The following is a 23887-nucleotide window of genomic DNA, read 5'->3' as shown; positions in this document are numbered from 1 at the left end:
AATAGGTCTGCAGTAATGCAATAGGGATGGGCATGGATGGACTGCAGGACTATTTTAAAGTGGTGTCAGCCTGCCTACTTGGGAGTCTCAGTTCTGTTAACTACACACTGGCATGTGTTAGGTTAACAGAAAACAATGGGGATGTTTAGGGGGGGGGAAACATAAGCTGCAGCTTATTTTAAAACCTTTTTTGTTTTAAGCAGTACACTTCCAAACAGGCTGCAGCACAACTCCTCAGATATATACCAGAAGAATATGTTTAGCTCACCTCAGGGCCTGGGTGCTTAACACAGATTAAGTGCCCAGGAGGAGCCACAATGTGACCGCGGTTTCTACTTTCTTCTTGAGTTAGATTGCCGCGGTGGTGGGACAGAGTTGTAAGAATCCTGTTGTTGGCTTTTGTCTGCTGACTTTACCATTAGGCAGTTAAATAATTAACTCTTATTTAAGTCAATATTATAGTCTTAGCGCGGGGTAGCATTCGGATTTCCTGCCTCGGGCAGAAAAGACATCTTGATCCTTTTCTGGTTGTTGATTACTGAAATGTTTGGCGTTGGCAGCATCCGGTGAAGTTTAATTCCAGTCCTCGGGTTTGTCTGTTCACTGAGGCGGCCTCCGTTTCCTGAACTTGAAAGCAGTGCTTTGAAAAGCAGCGATCCTATGCATGCTTCTTTGAAAGCAAACGCCGCTGAACAAAGTGAAACTTGCTTTCAAGCAAGCGTATTTGGAATTGGCCTGAATCATTTCCCCTGTGTTGGGTCCCATGCTGTGATTGTGCCTGGGAGGGAGAGGGAAAATGAAGAAGCATCTGAATGACATTGCTTTTGGGAAACTGAGCTTTTCCATGAAGGGTTCGATAATCTGCCATAAACGAGGGGGGGGAGGGAAGTGGGCATAGTACAATGGGGAGGGGGGGAGAGCAAGAAAACTGAATTATTACAATGATAACAATGCGCCAGTGAAAGAAAACAAGGAGTTTTTGCAGATTTTCGATCGTGCTCTTCTGTAAAGCAGGGTGCGTGTGGATGGCCCGATCCGAATCAAGTGGCAGTCGATTCCGCAGGAACTAGCACCCCCCCTCTGCATCCTCTTCGCTTCAAAGCTTGGCCCAAGAGTGATTGCGGATCGCCGTTATGAAACGAACGAGAGGCCATCCTGAAGGAGAATAACTCCGGTAGCCCGAGCGGACGCCTCTCTTCAGACCTCGCCTCTGCGTCGCGAGCATTTCCCATACAAGTTCTTCATATTTCACAAGTTTCTGACGTTCCTAACTCCAGTGGAAATGCTTTCAAGAGTACTTCCAGGAGGGGCGGAAGGAGAGCGGGGGTAGTTGGGGAGAGAGGTCTGTAAATGCGCAGCCCCTTGAACTACATAGCATTTTATGGGCACTCAAAACCATCGAAATTGCCCATAAGGCTCCTCGATTTGTCTGTATACAGTCATGATATAGAATAACGACGCATTTAATGTTTCAAATCGCCGGCGGAGTAAACCAATTCTCAGGTGTAAACGATTACAAAACGCCTTAATAGCCGTCGCCGTTACATGCAATTTACCGCACTCCCCCTAACTCCACCCTCTTTGTTCCTTGTTCGCATAGTTGTGATTTACAGACCCGTTCGAGCGCCAGGGTGGTGGCGCTTTGATTCCAGCATTAAGACTGAGCCAGTAATTCCCTAACTAGCCTAGACAAGGAGAGGGAGAGGATCTGGCTGGGAAACGATTGCAACAACGAGTCCCCAAACCTAGAGGTTCGTCTCAAGGAACTGCTGCAATTTCTGGTTTCGAAAGAAAGAAAATTCAGTCCTTGACTCGGTGGTTGCTCTTTTTATTTTCTTGGGCATTGCTACAGACGAAGTACAGCAACCAAAAATAGAAGCCCGGCGCACTTAAACCGAAGTGCCTGCATTCTAGCAGACTTCCAAATAACAGCTGAATATTGCACACGTCTCTTGAAAAACGACATTGCAATCCTAACCAATAATAGTGGTTTTCTGGACGGAGCTGTTGTATCAGTCCCACTGATTATTCAGAGCAAGAAGTTTCCAAGGAAGTTTCCTTAGGATCCACTTGCAAAACCTTTCTAATCAATGGGATTTATTCCCAAATTTGTAAGGTGCAATGCTAGTTCAGCTTACTTCAGCATGGGGGACGGGGGACGGGCATGAATCCTTGTCCTTCGGCTTAACAGGGCTGTGGATCGGTTGTTTACTAAGAGCAAATTAGCGGTCAGATGTTTGTACTGCTATTCAGATCTCCATACTTTGCTCTCCTTAATTCTTCAAAGCCCATTGTAGAATTTATTCCAGACTCTGTATTTCAAATGGAATAGAATTGATCACCTTCAGTGCATTTACTTGGAGGTGCCCCCGGGATCTACTTTCAAGTCAGTCTGTTTGTCTCAGCCTTAGTGACTTTAAAAATTGCACTTGCGTTTCTAGTGGAAATTTCGTTTCAACTCAAATGAGGAACTTTGTATGGTCGCATGACAGTCCCAAAGACCCCCAGCCTTGATTTGGGCTCTGGTTAGGCCTATTATAATCAATGAAAAGTTTTTAGTGATTCATTTCCTCTCTCTCTCTCTCTTTTTTAAAAGCAAGCTAAAGGAACATCCATTTCAAACAAAACTAGGGATGAATTTGAGGGCAGCTTTAAGAGGCCATGTTACTAAATTTGTATCAACTGAACTGTTATAGGGATTTGCTCCGCTAGCTACCATGTCTTTAACTGATCAATAGATTAATCAACCACATTAATTTTTTCTCAGTCTTTAAGTGCAGTTCTGAGGGAAATCTGAACAGTAGATGATTGGAACCGAAGCTGACTTTGTAATTGCTACAAATAGTAACCTACTTGCTTATAAGTAATTTAAATTTAAATAAATTGACCTTCACTTGGAAGAAAAGGGTGTTTTTTAAAGGAAAAAAATCGGCATGTGAGCACCATTAAATGATGGGCCACCTGTTTTGAACTGAAATCCATTCGATTTGGCTACAATGGGCGTACTTGGGAGAAAATCTCATTGAACTTGGCAGGACCGGTTTTTTTTTTAATGAAAATCTTTCTCTGGCACACAACCTGGGAGTCAGTCCATCTGAAATCATCCCGAATAGCAAAGAGTAGCTTGTGCCCACTTAAAGGCCATCGGATTTATTGTGGGATGAACTTTCGTGGACTAGAACCCACCTCACCTGGTAATATGCATGGTGCGCTGTACACACACACACTTGTATGGGGGGTTGGGATGGTGAAGAGTGGAACCAACGTAATCTAAGAGGTATAGCAGATCTGTGTACAAGACAAGAACAAAACATCTCATTCATAAAATCCACTCTATTCTGTTGGGTACCCATCAAAACCTGAGGCAGCAAACATTACCCTGTCCCAGCCTCGGTTGATTGGAAAGACCCAAGGCGGCTCCAGAGTAACTAAACAGCGTAAGCACAGCTAAAGGATGATTTCTACAATCTTTCCATTGGAAGGATATTGGTACTAACCTTAATAACCATCGCCGGCTCCTGGCCTAAATGCCATGCGTTTTGATTGAGCTGGGAGTCCTAGGGGATTTCACAGGGGCTTGCTTGCAAGTAAACGAGTTTTGGATCTCAACCTGCCGAATCTGTACTATCAGCTACTATTTATTATTATTACTACTTCAATTTGCGCAACACTTTCAAGCAAGCCAATCCATGTGAAGTCTCTATCTATCTATCTATCTATCTATCTATCTATCTGCATTCATTTTAAAGGCAATTTGATCTCAGTGCTAGGAATGCTTACTCAGAAGTAAGTCCAAGTGCTTTCCAAAGCGCTTTCCCTCAAGTACAGAAATGGGAGAAAACTGTGCACGCAGGATTGCAGCCTCACAGCATATTGATGTTTCCTCAAAACTAAGTATGGCAATCCTACGCACATTAATTTTGGAGAAGGTCCCATTGAAAAGAATGGAAAGTTACGTCTGAGCAACCCTAATCAATTCTGGGCAATGATAGGCACTTAAGATTCCCCACCGCCAATTTGGTAATCAACACTATCAGGGATGCTAATTTGAATGAAATATTGGGGGGGGGGGCAGGTAAGCTGCGCTTCGCATAACGGACCATGCATGCACACCATTTGAATGGCAATGCCAACCAACATTTTGGGGACGGGGCGGTAGCCTCCTCAAATATTTTGTGGGGGGAGGGGACCTCGGTCCCTAGGATACTGTTGGCTCCTAAACCCACTATAATCCTATATGAAAAAGAAGCGTATCGGCTAACAACAACAACGACAATTTTTTCCTTCGCGCGCACGATAAATTATAGTCACCTTGTCAAACCAGTGGGAAATCTACATCACTCTGTATCCTCAAAAAGTTACAGAGGTGGTGGGAGAAACGATGTAAGATTTTAGATCTCTCTGGAAATGGGAGATCGCTCAGGCGAGCTAGTTTCTGTGTATGTGAGGGAGCGCGCTCGCTGTGGTGTGGATTGGGGGGGGGGGGAGTGGCGGGAGCGGGCCTGGCGATTGTTTACTGTTCTCCTCGCCGCCGCCTCCGAGCGCGCCCTGCAGGCTCCTTGGTCCGGGGGACTTTGATGGGAGCGCGACTGGACGATGAGCAGAGTCTCCCTTTCTCTGGCACGCCGGCCGGAGCCACTTGGGAGGTCCTGCCCAACTAAGGCAGCCACCGCTAACAACTCCCAACAGGAGACTTCGTGGACCAGCCCAGGGTCACAATTAAAAACAAGCGCTTAAAAGAAAAGAAAAGAGACCTATCAAAGGCTGTGGGGGCAAGGGGAGCGAGGAGTCTGGAAAGAAAAAGCCACTTCCATTCATCAGAGGCCAGGAAGGCCGGAGCCCGTTCCCCTCCCCCTGTCCCACCCCCCAGCCCGGTTTAGTTGGAGCCTTTGACAAGGCTGTTTGTTTGTTTGTTTGCACCACGGGCAAGCTGGGGCCATTTAAGCCGAAGACTAGCTTGAGAGCAAGTCCTCCTGAATCCCGCGAGGCTGCAGGCGAAGAGGGTGGGTCAGTTGTGATGAGAAGAAACTCTCCAGCATTTGGGAGTGCGGCGAGGACTGTCAAAACACATTCGCAGGAGGAAGAGAGAGGCATTGCAGAGGCAGCCTCAGCCTCACCCCAGGGACCCGCTAATGGGAGTGGGCGAAGGGTTGTCTGAAGCACCCACCGGCTCCTCTGCCTGAGTACAAAACCCTTTTTGTTATTTTCCAAAATTCCCTCTGGAACTTGCTTGCAAATAAGGCGCCAGTCCTCTTGCTTCGTAGAAAGTCCTGTTGAACTTAATGGGGCTGACTTTTGACGAGCCGTCTCTGACCTATAGATTTGCGCTGCAAGTGTTGCGTCACCACAAAACCATACAAAACTAAGCCACGATCAGTCACCGGTTCTTACTCTCTAACTGCCTTATACTAAAAGTCAAGGATTCCCCTTTAATTGGTGGGATTGCCTTGCACCTAACAGGAGCTTCTAAGGAAACGTACTGATAATAATAAAAATAATGATAATTTTACTATTTATATCCTGCCCATCTGGCTGGGGGTTGCCCCAGCCACTCTGGGCGGCTTCCAATAAATATAAAAACACAATAAAACATCAAACATAGAAAAACAAAGAATATATATCTTGTGCCTTGCAGCTGTGCAAACCCGATCCGTAACACCGGGAAGGCTAAGAATCCTATGTAGACTTATTTTTTATTAAGTCCCATTCGGCTCAATGCGACTTACTTCCGTGTTAACATGCACAGGCAGATAGGGATAATAATAATTTATTATTTATTCCCCGCCCATCTGGCAGGATTCCAGCCTAATCCTTTGTACGTTTACTCAGAAGTAAGCCTCGTTTCCAGGTTACTATGCACATGATTACTAAAGCCTAATAGATGCTTCAAGACCCACCGGCTTTCGGGTCCTGCCAAATAAACTGCGTTGTGGATCTCCTGCACAGTCCACAATCTAGGGGAATCAATGGGATCCTGCTTGGATCTGAGCTGAATTCAGTCCCCATTAAAGCCACGAACCTGATCCAAGAACATCTCACTGGGCCGGTTTGTAGTTTGGGCTGTAATTATATGTAATGATTCTAGATTTCAGGTAGGTAGCCGTGTTGGCCTGACGCAGTCAGGAAAAAATAAAAATAAAAAATTGTCCAATAGCACCTTATAGACCAACTAAGTTTGTTCTGGTATAAGCTTTCGTGTGCATGCATCTGAAGAAGTGTGCATGCACATGAAAGCTTATACTAGATTTTTTTATTTTTATATGTAATAAAATTACACACGGTTTTATGAAATAAGGAAGGCATTTGTTCTGGCCGTATTTTACCTACAGGAACAATGACAAATGGTAAAACAAGCCACATCTTTTTGAAGATTGGATCCCTTCCGTCGCTAAAATCAAGCCATGACACCGGCCGGTGATTTGCACTGGACTATTCCTATTTATTTTGTTTCACGTTCACGCGATCATAGAGAAGAAACAAAGCGGGACCTCGCCATGCTTGGATCGACCCTCATGTGAAGGAGCAAAGACGCTTTTTTCCCAGATCACTCCCGTTTAAGAGCCGAGGGACCAAGTGGTGGCGACCGCTCCCTTGAAAGACAGCACGAACGAAAACGCCTGGGCGGCCCTGCAGTGTAAACCCCAAGAAGCTTCCTCGCCGCCTCTTTCCATTTTCCCCACATTAAAAAGAGTATCTAGGAACCAGGAATTAGAAAGCTCCCGTATTGCAACGGTAAGATACTGATAACTCCCCACCAAAGATGCGATTAATAGGGTGATTCTGAAATTACCCACAAGTCGCACTGGCTAGACCTTCTGCTTAGGAAGTGTGCTTAAAGGGGGGTGGCGACGGGACAAATCCAGGCTCAAATAAGCCTCATTAAATATAGAAGGAACTAACGCGATACAAAAAGATGACGTTGCAGGGAACCAGGAACCAAGGAATGACCATCCATTGGATTTTCCCTCCAGATGAAATGTTCCGAGGATCGGGGTGCAAGGATATATATATATAATCGCCACTTACTTGGAAAGAGTGGCAAAACCTCCATTCATTTTAGTGGAGCTGGATTGCAACGCATATTGCTAAGGGCATTTCTTAAATAAATAAATGGAACTTTTTCTTTTTCTTTTACTTATTCCAAACAACAATAAAGTACCAGCTTTAAAACTGAAGATATCCCGGGAGACTGGCACCTCTATTTAAAAGGAAGAAAAGTTCAATAGGCTTTCATTAGTAAAATCTGTTTCCCAGTAAAATCAACAGCAAAACCTTTGTCACTCTGAATGAATCTGATTGCTCACCAGAATTATAACCCTAGCCCTTTACTTTCTCAAGGCAAGGATGAACTCTTCCAAAACACTGTCTTCGAAGTAAACATGTATGATCTGCGTATCAAGATATGGCGTGTATATGACACACAGGGTTGCGTGAACACACGAACCCAACAGCTTTCTGATCTTCAACCCGGTTTAAGCGCCTCTCTTTGGCGTTGATTTCTCAGAAAACCTAAGCATGCCAATTTAGAAGACAATCCCGTTAAAACCAGTGGGATTTACTTGAGAGTAATCAGCCATAGCCAGCATCCTCCCACTTTAGAAGCCTGACTCTTCACACTAACTGAGTGCTCCTAACCACCCTCCCCCTCTCCTAGCCTTGTGCGGGAAGAGGCCCTCGCTCCGGAGCAGGAGATCACAGAGAAACGCCGCGCCCCAGGGACTACTCCCTTTCTTGGTTGCCAAATCTGCTCAAGGCCAGGCCCTTTCGGCCTCTCCAGAGCTCGGTGGCGCGGCGGGAGGGGGCTGCGCAGAGCTCCAGAGGGGCCGAGGGAGGGAGTCAAGTGCCTGGTCTGGTCCTAGTGGTCTGCCGACACCGCTTTCGTGTAGACGCGTGCCAACAGGACGAGGGCCCCCCCTTCCCCGCGTCTCCCCAAGGGCCCAGCTGCTAGTTACCTGAATTCCCTTCCCGGTGCGCTTCAGCGGCGTCGATCTCTCGGCGTCGTTTGCGGGAAAGAGGCTGAGACAAGGATGGAGAACTGAGACGGCGGGTTGTTCTGGGGGAGCGGAGAGGTTAGGAGGGCGGGGAGAAAGTCCCTAAACCGGAGCCCTGAAAGACGGCCTGGGCTTTCCCCGCCGGAGCTCACGAAGTGGGGCTACAGCAACAGGATCTGGGGAAGGTTTCTCCCTGGTCGGGGAGGACGTCGGTGGAAGAAGGGAGGGCGGAGGGCGGAAGGACGGGAGGTTTCGCCTGAGAAACTTAATCTGCCCTACAGTAGCGCCAGAGTCTGGGATGTGTCACCGCTGACAGCAGCTTCGACGGGGCGGGGGGCGCGCTCGCTCCCGTGCGCGCGCGCACACACGGAGGCAAGTTGGTCAGTCAGGCGAGCAGCAGCACCGCCACCCCACCTCCCGGTTCCTTCAAAAGAGGGGAAGGGGCTGTGTGTGGGAGGGGGCCATCTATGACTTTTGTTTGAGGGGGGGGGATTAAGAAGAGAGGGCGGCAGAGAGCCCTCCGACGCTAGCTGTTGAAGGGCAATGTCATGTTTCAAGGCCACCAAAGGCCATAAACTTCAAGCGGGGCTTTGCTGGAGCTCCTCGGAATGACTTTAATGAATAATTTCGGAGACAGTTACGGCTTTGAGGTAATTGCTGCCGCGGCTCTATGAAAACCAGACGTGGCGGCTGGCTCGGGAGAGGGGAGCTCTTCCAGCCAGGCCACTCGCCTGGCTCCCGGCAGAAGCCGCTGGTTCAGCTTAAAGAGAAGACCTGCCTGGCAACCCGCTCCGTCGGACCTCGAAATCCTATAAGCGCCGGCGGGGAGGAAGGGAAAGGTCTTTCTGCGCATGCGCGGTCTGTGAAGTTGTCCTCGACCCCGCTCTTCCAACTCTTAACAGTGCAACTCACAAGTAAGCTCTGTGTGGAGTTCAATGGGCCTACCCCCAGGAAAGTACAGTACTTGCAGGATTGCAGCCCAAGGGTCAGTGGAGGTCGATCCATTAGGGCGCTGCCCGCTCATCTCAATTTTTCTTCAGCCATTCAACAGCGTAATCCCATCCATGTATATTTAGAAGACCACAATATAAGAGCTTTAGAATGGGAAAGGTTTTACTTCAAAGTGAAAGTCAATGAGATCCAAGGGTGCCAACTTGAATAAAATATTGGGGGGGGGGGACAGGTAAGCCCCGCCTCACATAATCAATTACATGATTCATGCATGCACCCCATTTAAATGCCCAGGGCCGGATTTAGGTTTGATGAGGCCTTAAGCTACTGAAGGTAATGTGGCCCTTTATATGTCCAGCTGTCCTTTGTCAACAACAAATTGTTGCTTTTTTGTCTTGAATATATGACTATATCATAATTTATGGACCTAATAGGTATCTAAAGCCATTTGCACATGTTACCATGCAACCAGTCCAGGCAAAATTTAGGCACCCTATATATAGAAATGAGCAAACCAGTGATATTTTAGGGAGCAGGCTAGCAGGCGGGGCCCATTACTTACATCACAGGAGCCAACACAAGACAAAACACTGTTGCTGTATGTAGGTTTTATTTTATTTGTTTTTTATCTTATATTTTGGAAATGTACATCCCCTTTAATTTTGGGGGGGGCCCAAGAGAGTGGGGCCCTAAACTATAGCTTGTTTAGCTTATATGTAAATCTGGCACCGGCAATGCCCATCAACTTTGGGAGGGTTGGCCCCATCAAATATTTTATTTATCAGCCCCTAGGAGTTGGCTCCTATGGTGGAATCTGTCTGCAAGGCATTGAAATTAAGTTCCTGGTCTGCAGTTGCATTCATAGTAGGTTGCACCATGTCCATGAGATGGATAGTGAAGGCTCCACCAACCTTGGGTCAAAGACCCTTTATAGACATAAAAAGGGAGACCCAGCGTGGTGTAGTGGTTAAGAGCAGTGGGCTCGTAATCTGGTGAACCAGGTTCGCGTCTCCGCTCCTCCACATGCAGCTGCTGGGTGATCTTGGGCTTGTCACACTTCTCTGAAGTCTCTCAGCCTCAGTCACCTCACAGAGTGTTTGTTGTGGGAGAGGAAGGGAAGGAGATTGTTAGCAGCTTTGATAACACAGAGCCTAGAGCTTGCTGATCAGAAGGTCGGCGGTTCGAATCCCCGTGATGGGGTGAGCTCCTGTTGCTCAGTCCCAGCTCCTGCCAACCTAGCAGTTCGAAAGCACGAAGTGCAAGTAGATAAATAGGTACCACTCTGGCGGGAAGGTAAACGGCGTTTCCATGCGCTGCTCTGGTTCACCAGAAGCAGCTTAGTCATGCTGGCCACATGACCCGGAAGCTGTACGCCGGCTCCCTTGGCCAATAAAGTGAGATGAGCACCACAACCCCAGAGTCATTCGCGACTGGACCTAACAGTCAGGGGTCCCTTTACCTTTACCTTTAGGGTAGTGATAAAGCGGGATATCAAACCAAACTCTTCTTCAACTCTTGTTCTAAGGCAAGGTTTGCAGGGACCCCTGTGGTATTGTTGCACTCCACCATCAGCCCCAGCCCGCATAACCAATGTGACTTCTACTCCAGCAACATCTGCAGGGCCCCAGATTCCACAAACCTTGCTCTGAAGGCAACTTGTACAAGCTGCAATCCACCGTCCTGCTAACGTCCGCAGGCTCAGCCAACACTGACTTGGGAAGCAAGCTGAACAGTTAAATCCAGCACAGAAGACAAAGGCCCGTTGGCTTTACAGAAGATCTTCTATCAATGCTGCCTGCCTATAGCTGGGGTTGGGGAAATTACATTCTTCCTCCTGCATATTACATCTGATGCTGTATGCTCTGTTGTAAGGGTGGGCCGGGCAGAAATGCTTTTCATCTTACAACAGAATGTTGCTTTCATTTCCCATGGACACCCTCGGCAAAGCTAGCCTGGGTTAGAAGCTTCCGGCTCCAGCTGTTTTAAGGTACAGACAACAGAAAGAAAGAGAGATCTGGGGGGAACATCGCCCTCTTGTCTGACAACCACGTGTTTCTTCAGTGAGCGGATCCCGTTACGTGAATGGGTCTTTGGTCTCCACTTGCAAAATGTGGCCTAGGCGTGAGCCGGATCCCGTGGCCACACAACCGGATCTGGTTCTACCCGTCAAGGCTACGCCCTATTATAACAATTTCGCGTGGAGGAGAGGTGGGGCGCTGTTTGTGGCTTCTTATTATCTTTATTGTCACTTTTATTACCACAAATAACTAGTTTATTCAGGACTTCCATCATTCTTGGGACGCTGCAGCAGCATCCCCTCTTTGCTTCCTTCTATATAGTTCTCTCACATTTTTCTTCCACATTCTGTCTTTTTCACACGTTCCGATATAAAACTGCCGTGCTTTGGGAAAGTAAGTTCGCGATCCTCTACACCGTTACTTTTTAAAAATGTCCCACTTAAAGAAGGATCGGCCCACCCAGGAGTTTCGTCTCAGTTTAAGCATATTTACTGGGGGGACGACGACAACTTTTGTGGGGGTTCAGTGAGGTAATTGCAAAGGAAGTGGGCTCATCAAGCTTAATGACTAGGGATTAATTCCTCATTGAACGGGCAGCGTCATAATCATCTTTACTCAGAAGTCCCACAGTGCGCAATGGACTTGCTCCCGGGAGAGTGTGCGACTAGTACTGCAGCCTGATTTAGGACTTACTTCTGAGTAAAATACTTAGAATGCAATCCAAATGAGTCATAGTCCCAGTAGACCTATAGAAATCGATGGATTTGCGTGAAGCTACTCTTGAGTATGACTTGCACACTCCTGCACGCCGGCTTAATTGGACATAATTCAGAGGGACTTACATCCGGTGAGCAGGATATTCTTTTTCTGATTGCAGTCCTGAAAGGAAGTGTATTCTTCATTGCTAAATGCAGTTCTCCAGTGCTCTTTTCTGTAGTTTTTGTGGGATATCTAAAATAAGGAAGTCAAAACCAACAACTTCTGATTGCTGGAAAGGCACGGGCACACAGAGGAAGTTGGATCTCACAAGGTCTACTCTACAGGAAGTCCTCCAGGTGAGAGCCTTCCCCAATTGTGTCCAGACAGGTAAAGGGGCACAACCTATATAAGCTGCTCGCAGCCCAGCGGCCTCCTCTCTCTGATCCCTGCTATCTGATCTCTTCTCTTTGATGCTTCATCAATGACTAGGGACGTAGGACATGTGCTGAGCCGCAGCTCAGGCTCCAATTCTAATCTAAATTATAGTATATGTCTGTAACTGCATTTTAAGCCTGCCTCAAGACAGCTACTGTGAAACTGAGTGAGTCTAACTTTACTTATAAGAAGACCGTTTTGAGGGATTATTGTTTTAGGGGACAGGGGGAAATACCAGGAAATTCAGTCTGTAGCAAAGCATCCTGGATAAAAATGAAATGGCTAAATCTATTTTATCAACGGTTTCCTTATTTTTTGCCGACAAAGGGATGCTCTCTGCTGAACTCACAAATGTAAGGAAGGATGAAATATATCCTCTCCTAGTTTCTATGCACATCCCCAAAGTTTTCGCTTCAGACACCGGATTCCTCCAAGTGCAAATTATTTGTGTCGTCTTTTGAGGAAAACTGCGCTCCTCGTCTAGTCTCCTCAAAGCATAAACGCAGAGGTACCTGACGTCTTCATTTTGATCAGGGTATTAATTGCACCAGCCGTTTAAGAATAAGACTCGGAGCACAATCATGTCTGCTCAGAAGCAAGTTCTATTGAATTCAATGGGGCTTCCTAAATCCATGTAGTTGCTTGCAGCGCTTCTCTCTTGCGTTTAGGGTGCGATGCTAACTTTGAAAGACAAAATATTTTTAGTTCCTGAGAAACGATTGCCGTTTTAATCCCGCCTATTTAGGAGTACACTCGTTGACACCAATTAAGATTTATTTACGAATTAATTTGTTTTAGGGTCTGGGTATAGTTATCACGTCTGCTTTCTTGCTTGATTTCAATACTTGGAAATAAGTGTTGCTATTTCTCTTCTCCCCCACCCCGTCAAAGCGCAAACGCCCCATGTTTTCCTTTCGGATGTGGTTGGACCAGAACCCGAAGCTTCAGCTCCGCATCTCCCTTGGCTTAACGAGGAATTGTGGCTTTCCTTTTGCAGACAGTGAATCTTGGCCGTGTCATTGGCTGCAGCAACGAAAGCCTCTCGTCTCTCAGGCCAATCAAAGCTCGGCCCCTGGCCAATCTTCGGCGTCTTCTCTTAATCCGGCGCACAAATAAACCCAAGATTCTCTCTCTGCCTCCTCTGGTGAATATATTATCAGTCGCCCCGCCTCGCTTTCCCGGTCCCACCATTTTAGGGCGAATAGAAAGATCCGCTTGCTGCACATTCTGGTTGAGGGATATTCTTACACGAGGAGGATCCCCACAGCTCTCTTAGAGCAAGTTTCACAGGCTGCTTTCCTGGGGAAGGGGAAATAGATTTTGGATCTGGAGCCTGAGGAGCGAAAGAGGGCTTGATATGAGACAGAGTTCAGCCCAGGACCGGCTCTTAGATGTGTAAAGCAGGATTATCGCACTTTAAACATCTATGGCATCCTCGCAATAATCCCGGGTGGGAACTGTAGTTTTGAAGGGCCCTGAGAACTGTTAGGAGACTCCTCTTCCCCTCACAATTCTCAGAGTCAATTACTCTTCCTAGGGAGTTCTGGAAATTGTAGTTCTATATCAGGAACAGGGGCTCTCCTAGCAGATCTCAGCACCCTTCACAAACTACAGTTCCCAGGATTCCCAGGCAGTATGCCATGACTACTTGAAGTGGCATGATACTGCTTTAGTTGTATAGTGTGGATGGGGCAGAGCTGAGAACGGGTACCCTGGATGGAAAGAAATAATGTACAGTATATAATAGAATGCATTTAGATTAAGTGTAGGAGAGGTGGGAGGTGCAGAGCTACATTTAGCCACAGGGGCCTGAAGGTTACCAGTCCCTGGACTAGAATTTCCAGGGAATGTTGCAGCTTCCAGGCAAATCTTTCTTCAGATACTTCTGGTGCAGAGTGGAAGAGTAGTACACAGCAAAACAAGAAAGTGGCTCTATCTATCAATAAGTGGCTCTATCTATCAATAGTTCTGTCTACTATGATATCAGTTTGTCCTCTCTAGCAGTTAGTATTTGTGCAAGACCATTTAAATTTAAGGGGGAAAGCATCCCATTCACTCTGGATTCATAGAACTTTAGAGTTAGAAGGTATCCTGAGGATCATCTATTTCAGCCCCCTGCAATGCAGGAATATTCAGCCATCCCATACAGGGACTGACTCTGCAACCTTGGCATTATCAGCACCATGCTCCACCAACTGAGCTACCCGGGGTGGGTAGGTTACATCTATTGAAATGGGGGGAAATTGAAATGATGGGGGTTTCAGATCACTGTAGGCTTCAGTTATGTCCCTCCTCTTACCTGGGCAGCTGATCAGCTGTCTTCAACAGAAGAGAAAGAAAAGGAAAAAGATGGGTGTAAAAGAAACACTCTGCCCATGCTTTGACCAAGTTGCTTGCAGCGTATGTATGTCTCTAGATTTGCATTGTGCAAATCTATTGAAATATTTCCATCTCACTCTCTAATGCAACCTATTTGAAAATGAAGATATTTAACTGTGTAAACTGGAAGCCTTTAAAACACACAAATGATCTCAGGATGTTTTTATTTCTAAGGGATTGTTTATTTTAAAAGAATACCAGCAAACCCATCCCCAGGTTCTGGGGAGAAAATATGAACTCCTCTATACCCTCCCCAACCCACACCTTTGTGATTTTTGTGCACAGGATCAGTAAGTGCAAGGAATGCCCAGCAGGCTTTGAGATATGGCAAAGTACTGTGCTGTAAATATCGAAGTTTGTGCTACATTGTGAAACCTGGGCCAGCCCTACCATTAGGCGATTTGAGGAAGCTGCCTTGGGCAAGCAGATTTTGAGTATCATGAAAGGGCAGCAAGTTGCTTGCTGCTTAATTTATTATCATTGCATTTTCCCCAATGTCAGCAATGGGGGAGAGGTGGGGGGGGGCGCTTCTGCCTAAGACACCAAAATAATTCGATGGGACTTCAGTAGTATGCATCATATGCCAGCCCTGTTTTGAAACCTGGTGGACCTCTGAGGTGGCAGCCCAGCCAACCCAAGTCTTCCTCTGGTTCTGTCCATTGCAGATCCCTGGCATCTATGTCGATTCTGGAGCAGAGTTCCAAGCTGAAAATGACCCAAATTTTGAGAAGACCATTGCCACCATTGTATCCAACCAACTTCTCCTCGGAGTAGAACCACTGAATGGAATGGACATAAATTAATCACGTCTATCAATTTCAGTGCATCTACTTTGAGTCGAAGTAACTTTCGATACAGCCCATTGTTGAGGGTTAAGAAGACAGACATTCCCAGGTCCTTGGAAATATTTTCCAGTGCTTCCATTATCTGGTCATCGGGTTTCCCCCTCCCCCCGCCTTCCAAGAGATTTGCAGCAAAGCGAAATGAATCCAGCATGCAAAACCTCAAAAAGACAAAAAGGATTCAGAAAACGCGAGGTTTTCTTGGATGAAAAGACAGAATTAGGAGAGAAGAAAGAAAAGAGAGCAAAGAAAAGCTTCCTCTATATCCCCTCGCATTCCAGCTGGTGGCCTGGAACTTCAGCTGGTGTTTGGAAAGCGGCTTGGTGATTACACCCAAGTCTTGAGCAGGATGGCTCCTCGCCGTCTGATCTGACGTCAGGGTGTCCATAGAGGCTCTCATTGCAAGGCAGGAGGGAGGGAGGGAGAGAGGAGAGTTCTAATCACTGCCAGATGTCCTTAATAGCAAATATCAAGACTTATATGGTGCCTAAGAATAAATTTGTAATCAGGACTCCGCGCGAGCCCATCATCAAAGCAGTGGCATTGCTGAAGGAATAGGAGGGGGAGAGAGACGCTCAGCTTGAACGGCTACCTTTGGGGGTGAAGGGCGGGGGTGGAGGAGAGAGAAGAGAGGACAGGCCCTCCAGAGAGTTCCCTGAAAGGAACAGGTCTCTAACCTCGCCCCGCCCCGTTCTCGAGGCCCTCCAGAATTTATGTGAATATATAATTCAGATAACCATTGCGCTTTAATCTCCATTAAAAGGGGGGGGGAGGTTTAAACAGCTGAACCGTAATCGGCCAATTAGAAATGGAAAAAATTTGAAGGTGCTGGGGTGGGGAGTGTACATATTTCATAGACTGCAAAGCAGAAAGAAGAGCGTGAGAGAATGATAAGCCTGAGTTATAACCGCAGAAGAGGTTACAACAGCGGCAGGAACGTGGCCATCCGTTTATTTTCCACTGTCAAGGGCAGCTCCATTCACAGGAAAGAGACACAGTCCAGTTAAAACGGGTCCCAGTTTTCAAGTCCAAAAGCACTTCCACCGCCCATGGTAGGGCTGGACTGCAACCTTACTTGGAAGTCATTCGCTTTATTTCAACGGAATCTCCTTCCACGCATAACTGGGATCGCAGTTTAATGTTGCAAATCTCCTGGACTTATTGCCAAGCGTCAAAGACAGGCGTAAAAATCAATGATACGCGCGTTTTAAACGGCTGCGGGGCTGGAGGGTGTAAGGAAATCCGAATAGTTTGACAGTGTAGGGTCTTGCAAACGCGATCTCCCTGTCCGTGCTCACTCAGAAGAGAACCCATTGAAGTTCCATGGGGCTTACACATATAGGGATCCCCAAGTGACATGCGGATCGCAGCCAGAGGAGGCCAGCGAGACGCTCCGCGCGTCATTCTGACGCCAACTTTGACCGAGAGGCTCGCCATCGTTATCTGGCTCGAAGGAAAAAGCGCTGTAAATTTCAGGAACAGGGCTGGGGTGGTAGAGTGAGCAATTCCACGGAACATGTGACAAATCCATAACACAGAGAAAGCTCACGGAAGAACTACCGACAAGGGCGATCGATCCCAGTGCTCGAAATACACTCTATTAATTCCTAACACGTTTTCTTTCCAGTTCCTACTACTAACGCCATCTGCTGTTTTTGGAATAAGTACCGAAGAAAAAAAGGAATGAATGAAAGGAACGAAAAGTCTTCTTTTTCAAGCCTGACCTCTTTACCTAATCATCTAACAAAAGTAAGATTATAGGAATCCTGGAATACATCCATACACCCCATTCCATAAAGTATAATCTTTAAGACTGGGGAATTTTCATGGATTATCAACTCAGTCCGATAGACGTCTTCTAAGCAGCAATCGCTTTGAGTTCAGTAGGGTTTACGCCCAAGTAACTAAACTGAACACAAGGGTTGTTTACAACAGCATTGAAATTCCTTTAACAGATGTATGTCCGCGAGTGTCTGGTGCTTATGGGGGTGGGGGTAGTTCTCATGAACTCTGATTAGGGGAACTTCAGCTTGTAATTGATGGGTGCGTTGCGTAGATTAGGCTGCAGTCCTCTCGTCCGGGGTTAGGAACCGGCGGATCTCCATTTGTGGTTGGACTCCAACTCCCATCAACCTCAGCCAGCGTGAGTGATAGTCAGGTATGATGAGCCAAATTAATGGTGGGTCACATGTTTCCTACCCCTCGGCTATAGGCAAGTCCTCGCAGCTCGTCTGTTACAATTGAAGGTACCCTATAGTTCATGAGAACTGTCCCTCATCACCGCCAAACATGCACAGGCGCAAGTCTGTTAAAGAGGTTTCAGTGCTGGTGTAAACAGTCCCTGGTTCAATGCAGACAAGATAATTTTCAACCGAGGGAAATACTGATTTCAGAGAATTTGTTCTGTCATTAAATATATTTCAACCCATCACTTGCACTGAGGAGCTTCAGTGTGAGTTTGGTAATGGTAGGCCCTGTTCAGACTAGTGGAGACTGATTTCCATGCAAATGTAAATCAGTAGTAAAATAACAAGTGTCTACTATACTAGTACTACTTAAAACAAGCTATTCTGAAATATGTGGACAGGAGGAAACTATCTGTAGTAAACATGCAAGCAAATCAACATTATCTTGCATTCCTAGGGTATTTGAAGCGCCCTCTTGAGCACAAAATATATATCTGGAAGCATATATTCCAAATATTTGGAAGCATTTCAAATTTGAAACGAATGGTACCTCTTCCAAGCAGATGTATTTGGAACAACAGTTGTAAGAAGAAATATGTGGAAAGGATAGTGGTACCCCAAATTGGACAGGCTCTCTTTTAAGTTACTTTTGGAAATCTAAGATGTGGGTTGTACATTGATTGAAATCCAGGTACTTTATTCCAGCTGTGAAAGCGGAAGGCCGTGGAGAGGGAATATATTGTGTGGATTGAAATAGCAAACGGTCCACACATTTATATCTACATATTAAATCTAAGACCGGGCAAGCTGAATGGGAGAGACACATAATACAATTCTAATATGTGTTGATTTGGAAGGAAGACCCACTCTGTTGAATAAGGTTTTCTCTCTGGTAAAAAAAAAATATATGTATCTTGTGAACCACCCTGAGATCTTCTGATGAAGGGCGGTATAAAAAATTAATAAAGAATAAAGTAAATAAATGAATAGGCCTGTAATAATTCAGACTTTCGCCAGATTGTGGACAATAACCCCGGAGCGCCAGGATCTCAGCAGTTATGCTGAGCTGCATCTTGTCCACAAACGTAGCTCAAAGGTTAAAGTAAGATATATTTAAATAACTTTGCATGTTGATGGAGAGAGAGACGAAAAGATGGCCACAAACAACAACAAAACATACTGGTTGGTCGGCCTTCGATGGCAGATTCTGAAATCCGATTCACGCAGCTGAATCAGGGCCTTTTTCTAGTGTGCAGCTTTTAAACAGAATCTAAAGGGATATGAAGTCAGCACGTAAATATTGTGGATAGTTATTCTTTTCACTTCTTCAGGCTGTGATGCACTGCGGCTTAAGCTTCCCCGCAGGAAAATGAAAAGCAAATAGCACATTCTCAGCGGCTCCCAACAAGGGCCGACCTCCTAAAACTTTGCATTTCCCACCTATTTCAATGCAATCCACTTCCAAACAAGCAAACCTTCAGATTCCCAACCTACAGTTTACCCCTACACAAATAAACGATTTTCGCGGGCTCTTAAAATAAATCACCGCAGCACGGCTGAAGCTGTAGAGAGAGCAACACCCCATACTGAAGACATTATAGATAAGTGAAGTCCCATTGAAATCAAAGGGAGCTAATTCCAAGCAAATGTGTTTAGGATCGGAGCGCCTCCCTGCAATCTGGAAGCCAGCTACTCTCTCGTAGCTCCAGTTGCCTATTTAAAACAAGTGACGGGAAGGAACAGAGTCCAAAAGGTACATTCCTGTCCCACATTCACATATGTGAGATGCTCACCCGACAGAAGTCAGAGGGGCTTCATTCTCTCAATGAAGGGCCGCCTTGTTAAAGAAGTCAAACAGTAGATTCCACGGCCCCAATCCTGCGCGCGTTTGCTCTGCAGGCCCCACTGAAGCCCGCAAGGCTGAAGCTCAAGAAAGCGTGCAGAGTACTGCAGCCTTAAAACTATTCCAAATAATCCTTTCAAAACAAAACAGTGAAAGTAAGTAAAGATAATTCACATTAATAAGGAAGATGTTCTATATGCCTTCCAAACACGATTCTTTTCTTTATGCTAGTAAGGGAAAGGAGAGGCAAATGCTAGTTTTGAAGGCCATGATGGAGAATTAAACACACTTGTGAGCTATACTGTATCTGAAAATCATTAAACACCATGGCATATGCTACTATCACTTTTTTTTTAAAAAAAAAAAGTATATTCCATTCTCGCAAAGCTGTTGCCCACAAGCAGAAGACATTTGCATGGAAGCGAGTCCCTAGGGAGTTAATGCTGCACGCCAATGCTAGAGGATGGGGTGCAATCCAGGTTCGCACGTGTTTACCCCCAAGTAAGTGATCATAGACAGGCTTACAGGGCGATCCGCAGCCGATAAAAACCACCCAGGGATTTCAATTATAATGTGGACTGTTTCCTAGTCCCATTGCACTGGGCCAGAAAACCAAATCTATTTCGAGGCAATTTGCTTCCCGAAAAATGTATTCGGGATCATGAGGCTAATGACCGCAGCCTGGCGTGGCGTCTCATCCTGGGAAGATTTGCTGGGAAGCAAAAGTCCCACGGATCCGATCAGAATTCCCTGCCTTGTTCACTGTAGAAAGTCGCCCTCGCCACAACCCCCCAGATTTCTGCGTCAACACGCAGGGGGATGGCTCTGCGAGGGTGATCTGACGGAGGCTACCAACCCGATCCTATGCATGTTTACTCTCAAGTGAACAAACGCGCCTAGCAGAGAGGGGAGTGGGGTCTCCTCGAGGATTAAAGAAACTTTAGTGAAACTCCCGCCTTGCATCCAGGCGCTTCGTCCTCTCTGCGATGCGCGTTTCCAAACCAGCTGCAGAAGATTCTCGCCTTGGCTGTGGCTCATTCATTAATTTCCCCTCTCGGATTACCTACCAAATAGTTGCTGCGGCCTCTTAAGCCATTATTGCCAGCCAGGAGGCGACGCGAGAGCAAAGGATCCTGATCTTTTTCTCAGGCCTCTCTATCTCTTCCCTCCCTGTGGCGCTGGTTGCGCAGCGGTTATCATCCCAGGGAAGGGAGTGGGGGGTGGACAAGGCGACGGAGAAGTTCAGGCCTGACCTTAGCGAGAACTTTACAGATAGAGAGGGAGAGAGAGACGTTGCCAGGCTCGTCCCCAGTTCCCAGCGAGTCGCTGCCCGAAAGGACCACGTCCCAAGAAGCGAGAGAGGGCCTTATCAGGCTCGCAGCTCCCGCGCAGCGATCTGGGGCCAGGGCTCCTGACATCCCAATCGACCATCAATTTACCTTCCACCGCCCCGCTTCCCCATTTAGCTTTTAACGTCAAAAGCTACATTTTTGTCGGCTCCGGCCTGTCTAGGGCTCTTGCGATTTAGCTCCAGGAATGATTGCTCCTGAGAAAATAGCAACAGCCCCATTACCGAGCAATTAAAAAGGATCTCTCCCCCCACCCTTTCCCTCTCCCCCTCTTTCCCCTCTTAACCATCGCCCGCCCACCCGCCATCACCTTTCAGTGGGTCCGATGGCCCCACTCGTTTAGACAAAGAGAGGGAGGAGGAGGAGGACTGGAAGCCAAAAGTCCTACTGATCATCTGGTGGAAAGGGGAAAAAATGCCGGTCAGTCAACCTGGTCTGTTTCTATGGTTGAGATCCTCCGCGCACACTTAGAAATACCTCTTCACGAAGTCAGTGGATTTCTTGGGTTGGGGGGGGGCTTGTTGTCTGAGAGCTTAGATCGCTAGCGATCGGTACACAAATTTAAGGCCCGGCCCGGCAGACACTGTTATTATTATCGTGCTGGACTCTTATTTCTAGCACCAGGGGTCGAAAATAGTGCAACCGAGCTAGTATCTACGATTACTTGGAAGTCAGCGCCGCGGATTTCAGTTTATCAAGTAAACGTGGGTAGGATTGCAGTCTCAAAGCTCTTGACTTTGGGTGGGATCCTGACGATTCTGTAGCATCTTTCGATTCTAGGGTGGGGGAAGCTTTAAAGTAATGCATAAACATGTTCACACGGAGTTAACAGTCTCTCTCTAATACCACCTAAGCGACTGGATGATCGACTATTTCGACAATACGACGGGCCTTATTCCCTAGGAAGAGTGGCATTGGTGACCCTGTCAGCTCGTGTGTACACGTGTGTGAGAGAAAGCCCAGATCGCTCAAGTATGCTCTCTACTGCAAACAAACAAGTGCAGGTTTTCCCTTTCTGCTGCTGTTTGGGAAGGAAGCGTTGAGAAGTTTGAATGAGGAATAATTTATTCATTAAACTGGGGGGTTCCTAAAAGAAGAGGTGGTGGTGAAGAATCAACCCTTAAGCACTCGCCGCAGCCTCGGGACATAGACCCGCTTCTTCTAAAATCCTAGTTCAAAGCACTGCGTGGATGTAACAGTGCAAACACAACATAGAAAGACTTGCCAGTCGATATTCTGGGCCAGAAATCGACAAACACGCGAGGACGGGCGGCGTCTGGGAGTGGGAAGTTTTCGCGATCCTTGAACCAGTTGTTTCTCTTTTCTATCCAGAACTTTGGATAGCGTTGAGCAAGATCTACGAAAAATCGTACTGGGTTGGAAAGGAGAGATTGGACCCAGCTACAACAGCAGCTGGAGTTAACTTTTTTGAAAAGAAAAGTGTGAGGTGGGGGGGGGGGGTAGAGGGAATGTTCCTTCCCAGGCAAGTGTCTGTAAACACAGCTCTTCCAAGCCTCAGCTACCTGACCCCGGGACTGGAAGAGGGCACACCACGTTGGCCTCGTTGTTGTAACCTCGCAACCTTCCTGTTGTCAAGGCGGCCTGGCCAGCGGTGTAAAAGGCCCCTGCTTATCTTTTTATGGGCAGCTGGAAATCTACCTTCTCTCTTCGTCAGAGCACGGCCAGGGCGAGCCATTTAAAAGAAAAGAAAAGGGGGGGGGGTTTCAAAAAACAACAGCCACGCACATCAGAGACATCTGGGGCAGAGCCAGCCAGCCTGCGCGGATGTCTTGTTCCATTCACGCCGGGAGCCCGGGGGCTACAGATCTATAAAAGTGAGCTCGGCAGAAAGAATGAAAAATCCTCTCGCTTAACCTTGAAAGCCCGATTAAGACCCAAGCAAGCTTCCTCAGGGGACAAGCTTAAACCCCACGCAAAACGACGGACGCCATTCGGTTCCTAAGTCCTCAACCTCAACTCCGTTGCGCCGCTTATGTTTTCAGGCCGGTCAAGAAAAGGCTGAAAAGAAAACTCAGGACTGAGCAGCAGTATTGGGAAATTTTGGGCAATGCTGTTGCGAAGAGGGAGCGAGGTCCTTTGAAAAGGGACGAGAATGACGGGGTTTTTCTATTTCGCGACACCAGCGTTTCTTCGGGTTGTTAGAAGCCAGCGTCGCCTTATGGAGGCGGTTTCTAGCCCTGGTCAGTTTCAAGGAGTTTCAAGGAGCTTCAAGGCAGGGGAGTCTGTTTCCCGGCCTGGTGGCGTTTCCATCCCAGATAAGTTTCGGTAGAACAAGCCCATTTTATTCTCTTCCTCGCTCCTCTTAAGAACATTACAGAGCCCAATTCGGAAGCCCTTGCCAGAGTAGGATTACACTTATACACATACACACACACTCTTTAAATAAATGGGCTCGCTGCAGTCAATTGGAAGGAAAAGTGCAACCCAGGAGAGTTTTAGGGAACCACAAAGTTAATATCCAGGTCACCGTATCTCACTGTAAATCTTGCATTTCTCCCCTTTCCGAAATCCCTAGCCTTGCTCCCTGTTTCATACTTGACATAAAGCTCCAAGTTACATAATCACTTACACGGTATACCGAGGTTTCCTAAACCATCTTTGGCCTGGCCCCAGCCAAAGCACGAGGGCGCTTCCGCAGCACAAACCTCTCCCTACAACGCCCTGCCGGTTGCCACCTCTGAATACAACACGCCGAGAAAAACAGCTCGCTCCGATAAGCACGAAATAAATATCCAGATTACCTCCCGTCCGCAGTATCCTCCCCCATTCGCAAGCAAACACCTTTAGAAATCACTAAATTATTACAGCTTCAGTAAAACTAAACAAACCTCTCTCTCTCACTCCTCAGAGAAAACAAAGCAAAATTTGTTTCTGACTTGATCTAGTGCTCTACTACGGCCCATATAAAGTACTATAAAAATATCAACCTGAGAAATAGTATTTGGCCCAGTGTAAATGTTTCCCTGCCCCCTGAGCACGGGTGGAATTTACTTCCGCGGAAACGTGGTCAGGATCGCAGCCAAAGTCTCGGGGGAAAAAACATCTCCCGCCTTTGATATTTCTCTTTTACCCTTTCACCAGGGTCAAAACTAAAGGCATAAGCTTGCTACTCCAATTCCTATGCCGCGCGTTTACTCGGAAGTAAGTGTCACCGCTTCCAACGAGGCTTTCAC

The 23887-nt window shown here is 46.9% G+C and overlaps 1 long non-coding RNA gene across 1 annotated transcript; it reads right to left on the bottom strand.

Moving 5' to 3' along the window:
* Window positions 1-9682: 9682 nt before the first annotated feature.
* Window positions 9683-20904, bottom strand: LOC309349507. Its single transcript, XR_014159985.1, has 4 exons — window positions 20412-20904; window positions 18663-18771; window positions 11803-11891; window positions 9683-10027 (listed from the first exon to the last, which is right to left on the bottom strand). It is a non-coding gene; the product is annotated as an uncharacterized lncRNA (long non-coding RNA).
* Between the last annotated feature and the right edge of the window lie 2983 nt (window positions 20905-23887).

This window comes from Podarcis erhardii (assembly GCF_964252035.2).
Source record: "Podarcis erhardii genome assembly, chromosome: 9".
Lineage (NCBI taxonomy): Eukaryota > Metazoa > Chordata > Lepidosauria > Squamata > Lacertidae > Podarcis > Podarcis erhardii.
The sequence above is the reverse complement of the archived record's forward strand: the minus strand, read 5'-3'. Positions and strand labels throughout refer to the sequence as shown.